We start from the raw sequence: 13761 nt of genomic DNA, 5'->3' as shown, positions 1-13761 counted from the left end.
CTTTCCTTCAGCTCATGCCTACCACCATATGGGGGATACCGAATATAGCTGATGGAGGAAGACAAATACATTGTTCAAAAATGTACTAAACACACGAAATCAACCTATAACATGGCAGTATGTCTTTTTAAGGTAGAATACATGGGTACAGAAACAAAAAAACATAAAAATACAAATGGTTCCATTTGTTGACACTTCTAGGAATCCACTTGGGCTATTTTTCCTCATCATCCCTGAAACTGAGTTCCCTGGGTTGCTTAGAAGTCCAGGTTTCCAGATAGTGAACACTTCCACAAGAAGACACTCAGAGCTTCTCATTATATTTCAAGCTATGGCTGCAATCTCTTTTTCTCATGATCCTCATTCCACAAGACCATCAGACAAGGAAAGGAGTCACCATTTGGGGAGGTATAATTGACCCTGACCATCAGGAGAAGACAGGGAAAAGACATGAGGGCAAAGAAAAATATGTTTGACATTTAAGTGACCCCTTACAATAATGCTTGCCCACGTTCAGTCGTGTCCGACTCTTTTGGCAATACATAGTCAAAAACAGCAGCCATGGCTTAAGCAGGTATAATGATCAGTGGCTCAGATCCCATAAATATAAAATTTCGTGCCATCCCACTAGTGAAGGCATCTAGATCAGCAGAGCTGGCAGAAAGAGTAAGGGGAATTTACAATGGGTTATAGAGGAGGGAGACAAAGACTATCACTTGCAGCTTCAGAACACAGGGCAGTGGAGTGCAGATAGGGGGTCTTCAGTTGATCTGATCAACGCTTCCTTTTGTGTGCTTCCCAGGAAAGGCGTCACACCACGATCCTGAAGGAACTCTCCAAGAACATTTATGACGCGCATGGAGTTGCTTCGCACAAGCAGTGGGTGGTAGTGGGTGCTCTGGTGAGTATGCAGATTATTTGCTCCATTCCTTAGACTGGAATGGGCTTCCCTGGTAGCTCAGACGGTAAAGCGTCTGCCTACAATGCGGGAGACCCAGGTTCGATCCCTGGGTAGGGAAGATCTCCTGGAGAAGGAAACGGCAACCCACTCCAGTATTCTTCCCTGGAATACCCCATGGACTGAGGATCCTGGTAGGCTACAGTCCATGGGGTCGCAAAGAGTCGGACACAACTGAGCAACTTCACTTCACTTTCAGACTGGAACACTCATTCTCCTAGCAACTGGTTGTATTGGAAGATAACAGATCTCACTTGAGTTCAGCCACAGCTAAAGAAAACACTTTAGCCAGGGTCAATTTCTCTTCTTGTGGGCAGCCTGAACCTAACAACTGGCTACTGTAAGGCATGAAAGCTTGCCTCTTTTGCTTGATTTCAGATAACTCTGAAGAGATATCCCAGCAAATGAGCTTCCCGTGCTATCAGTTGAGCAATGAGGCACACTCAATCCCTGCTCAATCAAACTTCTTTTAATCACCTATTTTGTACAATAAACTTCCTGCAAATCTCTGCCTCAGCGTCTGTTTCCTAAGAAATCTACCTTGTGAGCACCTGTGATAGTCAACTCCACTGTTGCAAGCCAAGAAAAATGAGGCAAATAATGATAGGACTATTCTTTGCATGTGCAGATTGCTGTCGCATCCTCCAACCATAGAAAGCAACAACTTTAATATAAAATACTGCTTATCACATATAAAATACCCAGACAAGGGTGTATCTGAACTAAATTACCAGGCAAATTCTTTTCCTCATCATTGATTTAATAGGATAAATAATATGGGAGCCAAAGAAAGTTCCATTTATATGCAATGTAAATGAAACTGAATAAAGAATTTCATTCATTTCTTTATGAGATGTCAAATTAAAAAGCTGATAGGAGAGCTAAATGAACTGAAACAGGATGAACAAGAACAACAACAAAAGTCCCATATTATTCTTTGATTGCTGGTCACATAAATATTAAAGGGATTATCAGAACTAGGCTTTATTTAACAAGCAAGCTAATCAAAAGGCAGAAATAGATGAGCATTAATTACATTTGCATTTGAAATCAAATACACAGAAAGTATTTTAAGAAAATGGGGCAATGCCAATTGATTTAGAGGAGCTATAAACCATTTCCCTAAATATGTCTTCTGTAGATATCCAGATTGCTTACATGGCCATGACTCCACTGGAATTTCTCTCTCCCATAAGAATCTTTAGCTCTGTTACCTCTGAATATTCTTCGAGAGTAGCTTCTTCTCAGGCATGATTCTAATTAAACTGTTAGATCAGGCATAAATTGTGTCAGTATAAATACTATATAATCTAATCAGAAGTGTGATCCCTAAATATTTACCTTTGCTGGGGTGTCATAACCATTTTATTTCAGGGTCACTTGTGATCCGGTGTTTTTTGCCTCTAACTAGGAAGCTTTCTTTTAAATACAACTCTTCTAATATCCTCATCTCTTGGGCACACAGGGGAAGCTGGGTACTGGGATTATACTGGAAAAAATAAGGAGAACTCACTTTATATTTTCACTGCAAATTCTACCACTTTAATGCACAAAGTTATTCCAAAATCAAACTACATAAAGCACTGTACAACTATGCTAAGCATGTCTAGGTTTCTTTTCTAGTTCTACCTTGAGTGAGTTAATTGTGATGGTGATTTAGTTGCTAAATCGTGTCCAACTCTTGTGACCCATGGACTGTAGCCCGCCAGGCTCCGCTGTCCATGGGATTTCCCAGGCATGAATACTGGAGGGGTTTGTCATTTCCTTCTCCAGGGGATCTTCCTGAACCAGGGATCCAACCTGGGTCTCCTGCACTGCAGGCAGATTCTTTACCGACTGAGCTACTAGGGAAGCTTTCTAGTTCTACCTTGAGTGAGTTACTTATCTTAGTCTCCTCCTCTGTAATAAAAATATCACAGCTGTACTTGGTCCATTTTAAAGACTTACTAAGAGAATTACATTAATTAAATGAATGAAAAGGTTTGAGTGCTAAATTCATGTTCTCAAGAAAAAACAAAATTAAAAAAATCTGCTAGGTTGACAACTTTAAGTACAATACAAAAAGATAATAAATTTTCAAATGCATGACCATCGTACTAAAAGTACCTTTCTTCTTTGGGATCAAAGACGTGATTCTGGCTACTCTCTCCAGTGTCAAGAAGCAGTACAGATTTCCTGAGGCCCATCAGTTTTTCTCCCCCTCATAATGGAAAGAAAATCAAGCCTTATAATACAAGCAAGATCTCAGTCTTCAAAAAAAGTTCTAGCTCAACAATTGATTATACAATTGGTTTGGTGACAGAATCCATTCTTGAAATATACACGGAAATTGTTTGTTTGGGGAGCTTATTTTCTGATTTTGTTCACTATTCAGAGGCTATGTTTGTTCTCCCCATTGGCATGGGAGTGAGTGAAGTCGCTCAGTCGTGTCTGACTCTTCACGACCCCATGGACTGTGGCCCACCAGGCTCCTCCATCCATGGAATATTCCAGGCAAGAATACTGGAATGGGTTGTCATTTCCTTCTCCAGGAGATCTTCCTGACCCAGGGATTGAACCTGGGTGTCCCGCATTGTAGGCAGACGCTTTACCATCTGAGCCACCACCTATCCTAACCCCATTGGCATAGGATCATTTATTTATTTCGTAAGATAAATAAGTTGCTACTGTACTATCTCTGTTTTCAGTTCAATTCAATCATGGGGAAACTTCTAATCAATGATCCAAAGATCATTGCATCCTGACACCATAGTCATGTAACATTTACAATTAGAGAAGTTGTCAGCTCAACTTTCAGTCTTAGGCCTTCAGCCAGAATCTTTCATACCCCTTTACCTTGGAAATATTGCCTAAATACTTTTTTCTCCTTTTTCTTTTATTCAATGTTTCTCTACGCAATAATTTTCATGTACTATCTTTTAAATACAGTGGCTTAGGAAAGCAAAAAAAAAAAAAAATCTATCAAAACATCATCTGAACATCCTTAATCTCCCTCTCCACACAGCAAGCTGTCACTTCTAGTCTGCCCTGGCAAGCTTATTCTTTGAAGAAATTAGACCAAAGACTCTAGTCTCTGCTATAGAAGATATCAGCCATAGCTGATAGGCTTTCATTCTAAAAATAAGAATTAAGTAACAGTTCACAAGTTGAATGGGGAGACCATCTTACCCTAGTTGCTATCAGGATGCTAACATTCAGGAAGCAACCCCTAAAGGGAGATTTGAGGTTCCTTTCTAGAGAAACTGACCCAAGAAGAGAGATCTTCAGAGGCTGACATTTTGTCTCCAAGAAAATGGCTGCCAAGAGTATTTGGATGGTGAAAGACTGAATGAATAAGTGCAGTGAAGCCAACCAGTGGACAAGGTAACCAACACTGAGGATGCCCTTCAGACTTCACTCTTAAATACAAAGAGAGCTGAGAGTCACCAAATGTTTGGTGGAGGTTCCAATATGAAAGACAGAGACCAAAAGAAACTAAAAAAGAAAATGAACTCAAGGGAAATAGTGGCACAGAGAGAAGAGCAAAGAGCAACCTCAAAACAGAAAAATCAAAAACAAAAACAAACTACATTTAATGTCATTAAAGAGATGAGAGAAGATGCTATGCACATGAGATAAGAAGGGAAGGTTTAAAGTCGAATAATAAAAAAATAAGATCTTGGTACTTACACAATTTTTTAACATTAATAGATGTTTGGAAGATGCAATTGATGATAATATTCAGAAAAAAATGATTAAACAGACAAAGAAATGGAAAATCAGAAAGAAAAACGATATCAGAGGACATATTCAGGTGATCAAATATTCTAAAAAACATTTCCAAGAAAAGAGAACTTGAGAGAGAGAAAAATTATCAAAGAAAAAATTACTACTAATAAAAAGCCAAGCGCCAATACAAATTATTGTGTAATTTTAGGTCTCTGACTATATAGAGGATCCTAATGGTTTGCAGAGAGAAGAAAATACCTCATACATAGAGGAATAGGAACTGGAACATATCAGATATCTTAAAACCAACAGTGGTAGTTTAAAAATGTCTTTACAATTCTGAATAAAAATGTTTTCCAATCTTGAATTCAATATTATATAGTCTCCTTATGCATTAATCACATGTGAATTTTTAAAAGATCATTCAGAACTGCAAATTCTCTAAAAGTTTGTCTCTGTTGCATTCTTTTGACAAAGCTACCCTCCAGTAACACAAGAAGGTAAACTGAGAAAAAAAGGCAACATGGGGTCAAGAAAACATAAGACTCAATCCCAGAAGTGAAGTAAAAGGTATTCCCAGGATGACTGCAAAAGAAAAACACTGGAAAAGACTTGTTAAGAACAAGTCTAGATTGAAACATAGAAGGAGAGAGAACCCTCAACAGCAAAAATGGAAATAACAGAGTAAATAACGTATTTGGCCATATTTAAAGGAACTTTAACAGTTTCTCTACATTGCTCATTAGTCCGTGGGAATGAACTAATAATAGCTAATTGAAATGCAAACAAATTATAAAAAATAAAGCAATTATAAATTGATACTTTCTATGCTGCTCAGGGTGGTAAGGTATTTTCATATTATATACTAAAAATAGCAGTCACAGTTTTTCAGAGTCTTCTAGAACTCAAACATACTTTGGTTCTCATCTTTGAACTCTTGAAACTAAGAATTATTATTTCACAATGAGAAAATCAAAACTCTGAGAAGCTAAAAGATGTGCCCTAAATCAAACAGTTAGCAAGAAGTGAAATGGATTCAAATCTGTATTTTAATGTCCATGCCTTTTCTAATAAAGCTTGCTTAACTGGCATGCTGATACATACATACTCATATTGCACACATGAAATGCAGTGTTACAAACCATGCTGATATACAATATTGCATTTGTTCTTTACTTCTGCTGTGTATTTCTTTCTTTTTCTTGGGGATGGTTTTGATCATGGCCTCCTGTATAGTGTTATGAATCTCGATCCAAAATTTTTCAGGCATTCTGTCTATCAGATCTAATCCCTTGAATCTGTTTGCCACTCCCACTATATAATCATTAAGGGATTTGATTTAGGTCACATCTGAATGGTCTTTCCCTATTTCTTCAATTTAAGTCTGAATTTTGCAATAAGACGTTCATGATCTGAGACACAGTCATCTCCCAATCTTATTTTTGCTGACTGTATAGAGCTTCACCATCTTTGGGTGCAAAGAACATAATCAATCTGATTTTAGTATTGACCACCCGGTGATGTCCATGTGTAGTGCTGTCTCTTGTGTTGTTGGAAGAGGGTGTTTCCTATGACCAGTGTGTTCTCTTGGAAAAACTCTGTTAGCCTTTGCCCCGCTTCATTTTGTACTCCAAGGCTAAACTTTCCTGTTACTACAGGTATCTCTTGACTTCCTGCTTTTGCATTTCCATCCCCTATGGTGAAAAAGACATCTTTTTTTGGTGTTAGTTCTAGAAGGTCCTTTAGGTCATCAAAGAACCAGAAAGTCTTCCTAAGTGATCAACACAAAGAAATAGACAGAAACAATAGAATAAGAAAGACAAGATAGCTTTTCAAGAAAATTAGAGATACCAAGGGAATGTTTCATGAAAAGACGGGCACAATAAAGGACAGAAATTGTATGGACCTAACCGAAGCAGAAGATATTAAGAACAGGTGGCAAGAATACACAGAAGAACTACACAAAAAAGATCTTAATGACTGAGATAACTGTGATGGTGTGATTACTCACCTAGAGTCAGACATCTTGGAGTGCGAGGTCAAGTGGACCTTAGGAAGCATCACTACAAACAAGGCTAGTGGAGGTGATGGAATTCCAGTTGAGCTATTTCAAACTCTAAAAGATGATGCTGTGAAAGTGCTGCACTCAATATGCCAGCAAATTTGGAAAACTCAGCAGTGGCCACAGGACTGGAAAAGGTCAGTTTTAATTCCAATCCCAAAGAAGGGAAATGCCAAAGAATGTTCAAACTACTGCACATTACACTCATTTCACATGCTAGAAAAGCAATACTGAAAATTCTCCAAGCTAGGCTTCAACAGTACATGAAGGAAGAACTTCCAGAATTCAAGCTGGATTTAGAAAAGGCAGAGGAACCAGAGATCAAATTTCCAACATCCATTGGATCAAAGAAAATACAAGAGAATTCCAGAAAAAATATCTACATTTATTTCATTGACTATGCTAAAGCCTTTGACTGTGGATCACAACAAATGGTGGAAAATTCTTAAAGGGATGGGAATACCAGACTACCTGACCTGCCTCCTGAGAAATCTGTATGCAGGTCAGGAAACAACAGTTAGGACTGGACATGGACAACTGACTGGTTCTAAATTGGAAAAGGAATACGTCAAGGCTATATATTGTAACACTGCTTATTTAACTTATACGCAGAGTACATCATGTGAAATGCCAGGCTGGATAAGCACAAGCTGGAATCAAGATTGCTGGGAGAAAAGTCAATAATCTCCGATATACAGATGTCACCACCCTTATGGCAGAAAGCAAAGAGCAACTAAACAGACTCTCAATGAAAGTGAAAGAGGAGAGTGAAAAAGTTGGCTTAAAGCTCAACATTCAGAAAACTAAGATCATGGCATCCGGTCCCATCACTTCATGGACAATAGATGGGGAAATAATGGAAACAGTGAGAGACTTTATTTTGGGGGGCTCCAAAATCACTGCAGATGGTGATTACAGTGATGAAATTAAAAGATGCTTGCTCCTTAGAAGAAAAGCTATGAGTGACCTAGACAAAATATTAAAAAGCAGAGACATTACTTCACCAACAAAGGTCCGTACAGTCAAAGCTATGGTTTTTCCACTAGTCATGTATGAATGTGAGAGTTGGACCATAAAGATAGCTGAGCACCTAAGAATTGATGTGTTTGAACTGTGGTGTTGGAGAAGACTCTTGAGAGTCTATAGGAGAGCAAGGAGATCAAATCAGTCAATCCTAAAGGAATCAGTCCTGAATATTCATTGGAAGAACTGATGCTAAGGCTGAAGCTCCAATACTTTGGTCACCTGATGTGAAGAACTGACTCACTGGAATAGACCCTGATGCTGGGCAAGATTGAAGACAGTAGAAACGAGAGAATAGATGATTGCATGTCATAATCGACTTGATGGACATGAGTTTGAACAAATGCCAGGAGCACTGGTAATGGACAGGAAAGCCTGGTATGCTCCAGTCCATGGGGTGGCAATCAGTCAGACATGACTAGCCACTGAACTGACTGAACTAACTGTGTTATGTATGTATGTATATGTGTTTGTAGGTAGGTAGGTAGGTCATAGGTACACATATGTAATTTTCTCAGCAAGAATATAAGCATTTGGTGGAGAGGAATTACATGTTCCATACTCAAATTTACTTTTTGGTGCATCATCTACAATTTAGCAGAGAACCTTACACACAACTAGCTTTCAGACATTGTTCATTTGGCAGACACTTTCTGAGCTCTAAAGAAAATCTTTTTAACATAAAAAATATATATAACATGAATAAATGAAATAGTTGTATTCTTACATCTACTTCCTTAGGACTTTATTTTCAAAGTATTTTTACCTTTAAAATGAAATACTACATGTGGTAGGGAATCATTTTTCCATTTGTCTGTGCTAGGAAGAATAAACCTGTACAATGGACTTGACTTTGAAATCATTAGATGAAATGCTGTAGTAAGATTTAATTATGAGTGTCAGATTTCAGAAATTTGTACACTTAGGGAGTATCCAGCAAAGTAAGAGAAAAGAGTATCCACAAAAATGTTTGGTTTTATAGAGGCTGAGAGTGTTTCTAGAAAGAAGAGTTATACAACCACTGAATACTACTTAAATGATTCCAACAGATTCTACAATATGAATGCCAATGGTAACTTGAAGAGGTGTCTATCAGAGAGAGGTAGATGAGGTGAAAGCCACACTTCAGGGCTCATTTTACAACTCCCCACTAAAATGTAAGCTCCATAAGAAGAAGTTGTTGTTGTTTTTTTTTTTCCCTTACTAGTGCTGTCTCTAGTATCTGTTACAATGCTAGATAGAAAAGGAACTCCACAACAATTTATTAAATTTTAAACACAACTATATTCCAGGTCTTGTGCTAAGTTGCTAAGTTCTGGGATTTAAACTAAACAAAACATATTTTTCCCCAGGTGCTAATGAGCCCTATAGAGAAAAAAGTAAGAAAAGAGGACAGGGAATGTATTAATAAGAGGCCAAAGGAGTAGATCACAACTGTCAATGAGCAGATCAGGGGAGGCCGCTTTAAGGTAGTTATGTTTTCACAGAAACAGGAAATGGCTGAGGACAGAAGCCCTGACAAAATCTGTGAGAAGCGCATTGTAGGCAGAGGGAAAAGTTAACCCCTGACCTCCTGATGTAAGACTGTGCCTAGAATATTTGAGAAACAAGAAACAAATAATTGATTACCGTAATTGTTTTTAAAATTTGCCCAAACACCCTAAGAGGTGAGTCCTAGTTCCATTTTGTGAATAATGAAATGCAGATTCAGATAAGTCACCCAGGATGTTACAGTAAGGTTTCCTTCCACAAAGTGATGCTTGCTGTGGGGCATGGTTTCCCAACAGTGGCACGTTTGATATTTTGGGCTGGATAATTCTTCATTGTCAGGAGGGATCCTGTGCATCATAAGCTTCTACCTACTATATGTTGATAGCACCCCTCTCCCCTCAAATCCCACATGACAATAAAAAATTTCTCCAGATATTTTCAAATGGCCCCTGGGGGCAGGGAGGATGAAATTACCCCTGGTTGAGAACCATTGCCACTGAGCACTACAGATAACAGGCAAGATGTCATTCTAAATGACTGACAGTTAATTTAGGCCCTGTTTTGAAGAAATGACCAAATTAGTTGCATTGCAATGATGATATTTAATCCTATTAATGGTCATTTTATGCCTAATTGATTGACTCTGCTATAGGCATTTAAATCAGCTGCAGAAACAGCCCCAAATACTAAAGTGACTAGAGTGAAGTTATGCTTTGCATTACTCAACAATGTCTTATGTGCATGTAAAATTAAAGCACACCATGGAAATTTTGAGCAATTTTACTTAATTTTAGCATGAGTATATTTATGTGCACACTTTATTAAACTAATTCATTTTATTAAAGAGCATAAAATATATTTTATATTCCAAGTTTTAGGACAAAGTTATCATTAGATTTTGCTAATTTTCCAAACAAATCAACTTCAGTGTAATTAACTCTCAATGAGTACACCCTCACTTCACCATATCTTGAACTCTCCAACTACAATTTATATACCCCACAACTAACAGAGTAAGTATGACTGAAAATACTGTCTGTGCCAATTTATTGAGGATGTGGCTTGGGAATATATTCATTTAAGTTTGCCTTATATTTCTTAGTAAGGAAATGCATCATTGTAAATTAAGGAGGCTCAATTTCATCATTTAAATAAACATACATAACTTTTCCCTGCCTCATAAAGATAGATATCCATTTCACCATTGGGCCCATCCTTGTCTTAATGATCAATGAATGCTACCATGGAACCATTTAAGCATGTCACTGAATAAAGCAACCCTGAGTGCATTCAAATGTGAATTGAGTGAAGGCAGTTCAGAAGCTTTTCAATTGGCCTTAAGGTTACAGAATGTGTTTCTCCCCTGGCCTCCGGAACAGAGCCTGCTGTTGCTGGGCCTGTGGGAGAAACTTAAATACAGCTTTGTTTTACCACCTGACACTGAAAGCTTTCCTACCAGATTGAAGACATGCAAGTGTGTTAGAGAAGGGATTATGCATGGGAGCTGTTGTTGACAACCTGATTTGGGCTAATTAAAAATTATAATACACAAAAACTCATGGAGACCTTAGCAAAGAAAGTGAAGATAAATCCTAATGCTGTTTGATCAAGCACAAAATCATGAGATCTTCTAAAGAAAATTTGAACCTCTGATAATATTTATATTAGAATGTTTACTACAAACCCATCATATTCCTAAAAATAGAAAAAGAACATGAAGTATATGATTTTTTTACTTTAAATTTGTTTTAAAAAGCTAAACACAATTGAGATGTTTCTTGCAACTAGACCAATTTACACTGCAAGTGTTATGAAGTCACAATCACATGGGGCAATTATATTTTTTATGTAGCTCAAAATTTGGGCTACCATCCTAATGATATGTATGGTGGTTTAGTTGCTCAGTCATGTACAACTTGCAACTCCATGAACTGTAGCCTGCCAGGCTCCTTTGTCCATGGGATTCTAGGTAAGAATACTGGAGTGGGTTGCCATTTCCTTCTCCAGGGGATCTTTCCAACCCAGGAATCAAACCCAGGTCTGCTGAGTAGCAGGTAGATTCTTTACTGACTGAGCTACAGGGAAATGATATGTATGCAGGTAATGTTTTCTTTTTCCCCTTAACTGATTTGTTGTTGTTTAGTCACTAAGCTGTGTCCGACTCTTTTGTGACCTCATGGACTATAGCCCACCAGGCTCCTTTGTTTAAGGAATTTTCCAGGCAAGAATACTGGAGTGGGTTTCCATTTCCTTCTTCAGGGGATCTTCCCGATCCAGGGATTGAACCCGTGTCTCCAGCACTGGTAAGTGGATTCTTTACCAAGGAAGTCACCAAGAAAGCCCCCTTAAAGAATATTATTATCTAACTTGAAGTCATCTAGAAATACTGCCCTATGGCTATTTCCAAAATACATAAAACCCTAATATTTGAGTTCACACAACATATTCTCATCATCATTTTTACCAAGCAAACATTTTCATGTTAACTATTGTTTGCTCACTACCTCCCCCTCTCTCTCCTCTCTCATTTCATTCTATTTATTCATTCTGCCATCTCCTAAGAAAGAATGGTGCTGAATATAAGGAACTCTGTATCAATAGTTGATACAGGGACTTGGCTTACTGAAGATTATTTTCTTAATATGCCAAAAGCTGACATATTAAGTAAAACTATGTCTTTCTTTTCATTATAAATCTATGGATTAATAAACACAGGAGAAATTCTATGCACGTTGTGAAAAGAAAGTAGAATTTTGAGCAAGGGGAGCATTTTTAGTTGTGATAGTTTTATCAGATACTGTGCATTCCAAAGACTCTCGTAAGTCCAGGAATTCGAGAATGGCATAGTAAGTTCAGATAAGATCCACAATTGAATGACTAATTTTTTAAGCAAGTGCAACTTATGTTACTATTGCAATAAACATAGTTATTACCAGCAAAGTGAGGCAATTTTGCAGCCATTTTGTTAGAATCTCTTCCCATTTTCCTAAATTTTCAAATTCATGTAAACAAATGAAAGATGTTTCAATAACAGATTGCATGCATCCCTTTTTTTTTTTTTTTTAATACTCACAGTGCTTTGTTCATTCTAGAAGAAAGGGTTTAAATCTAGAGTGCTGCTGGCAAGAATGAGACTCACTCTTGATAACAGTGCTTAGAAGAATTAGTTTCTTTCAAGATGCTTACTTGCAAATTATCCTTCAATGCTAAACGTATATGCGAAAATTGCTGTGCTTTTATTTTTCCTTCTCACCAGCACTGCAGAATTAATTTAAGCATATTTTACTGACACTTTACTTTAGAGTTTAACTTCCTGAGTGTTAAGTGAAACTTGAAGGAATGTTTGTGTGTGTGTGTGTGTGTGTGTGTGAAGGAATGTTTGTGTGTGTGTGTGTGTGGTATAAGAGAGAAATTGTTTCCAAAATTCTTTGAAAAATATCAAGATCTGATTAAAAAACACTTAGATGAGATAGTACTAGCATTTCAAAAAAAAAAAGAAAAAAAAACACTAATTCACCGGATACTTATGGCATAAGTGCTATTTCTAAGAGGAGAGGAAAGAGCAGCCCTCAAATGTTGGCATGATTGTGAAAACAGCAAATGCACCTAAGAGAAAGATTGCCTTCAAAAAGCTGGGCAAAAGAATGAGATAAAGTAATGAGGTGTGACTGGCATTTCATACTGAGATTCATCATGTTGTCACTTCAACAATCACTCTTTTGGGGGACGATGCCAATTGTGCAACAGCTAGTTGATTCACCTCTGTATTTATCTTATCGTAACTAAGTGGGTAAATAAGCTTCTGCCCAATTCCACCTTTACTTGATTTATAAGCCTTACTAATCATATTAGACACAAGTAAGACATAACTAAATGAGGCATTGGTGTGGAAGTTGAGTGGCCAGGAATAATGTGCTTGACCCAATTGAATATTGCATTTTCAGTTTATCCATAGATGCAATAAAAGCAACACGTTACCCATTTTAACCTATTCACTTATTTCTTCTGTGACATAGACACAGTTATTCATGAAAAATAAAAAGAAAACTACTTACAATAGTTTCAAGATGATTCAAATATTAACTAGGAGTCTGATCAAGAGTTCCTTAATTAAGGTTGCTGTTGCCTTAAAATAAGCCTGTCTACAATACTTAGATACAGTTAATATACTTTAATGAGTGAGCATGATGTAGTTTAAAGAATACTGTCAAAGGAAAATCACATACAATATTCAAAGGGACTGAGCCATCTTTCTTCTTATTGCATATTAACCTTGCATATAAATTCAATGGAACTTATAAGCATAATTTGCTTTTTCCCTAATATTAAGTACTCAGAAATGTTTTGTCTTTATTCTGATTGCAAATTAGGTTAGTATGTTCACAGTTGATTTCCTCTCAGACAGTATAAGACTTTTCTCTTCATTCAAACAAAGGTGGAAAATCAGTGTAATTATAGCTCAGTGACACTTCTGTAATGCAGAGAGATGTAGATGATACTTTAGTTAATACCTGAAAAA

At 37.2% G+C, this 13761-nt stretch overlaps 1 non-coding gene across 1 annotated transcript; it reads left to right on the top strand.

The window, feature by feature from the left end:
• Nucleotides 1-947: 947 nt before the first annotated feature.
• TRNAC-ACA lies at nt 948-1019 on the top strand. The gene has a single exon. It is a non-coding gene; the product is annotated as a tRNA-Cys (tRNA).
• The last annotated feature ends 12742 nt before the right edge of the window (nt 1020-13761 follow it).

Source organism: Cervus elaphus, chromosome 18 (genome assembly GCF_910594005.1).
Source record: "Cervus elaphus chromosome 18, mCerEla1.1, whole genome shotgun sequence".
Classification (NCBI taxonomy): domain Eukaryota; kingdom Metazoa; phylum Chordata; class Mammalia; order Artiodactyla; family Cervidae; genus Cervus; species Cervus elaphus.
Note: the sequence above shows the minus strand (reverse complement) of the source record. Positions and strands in the feature narration are given on the sequence as shown.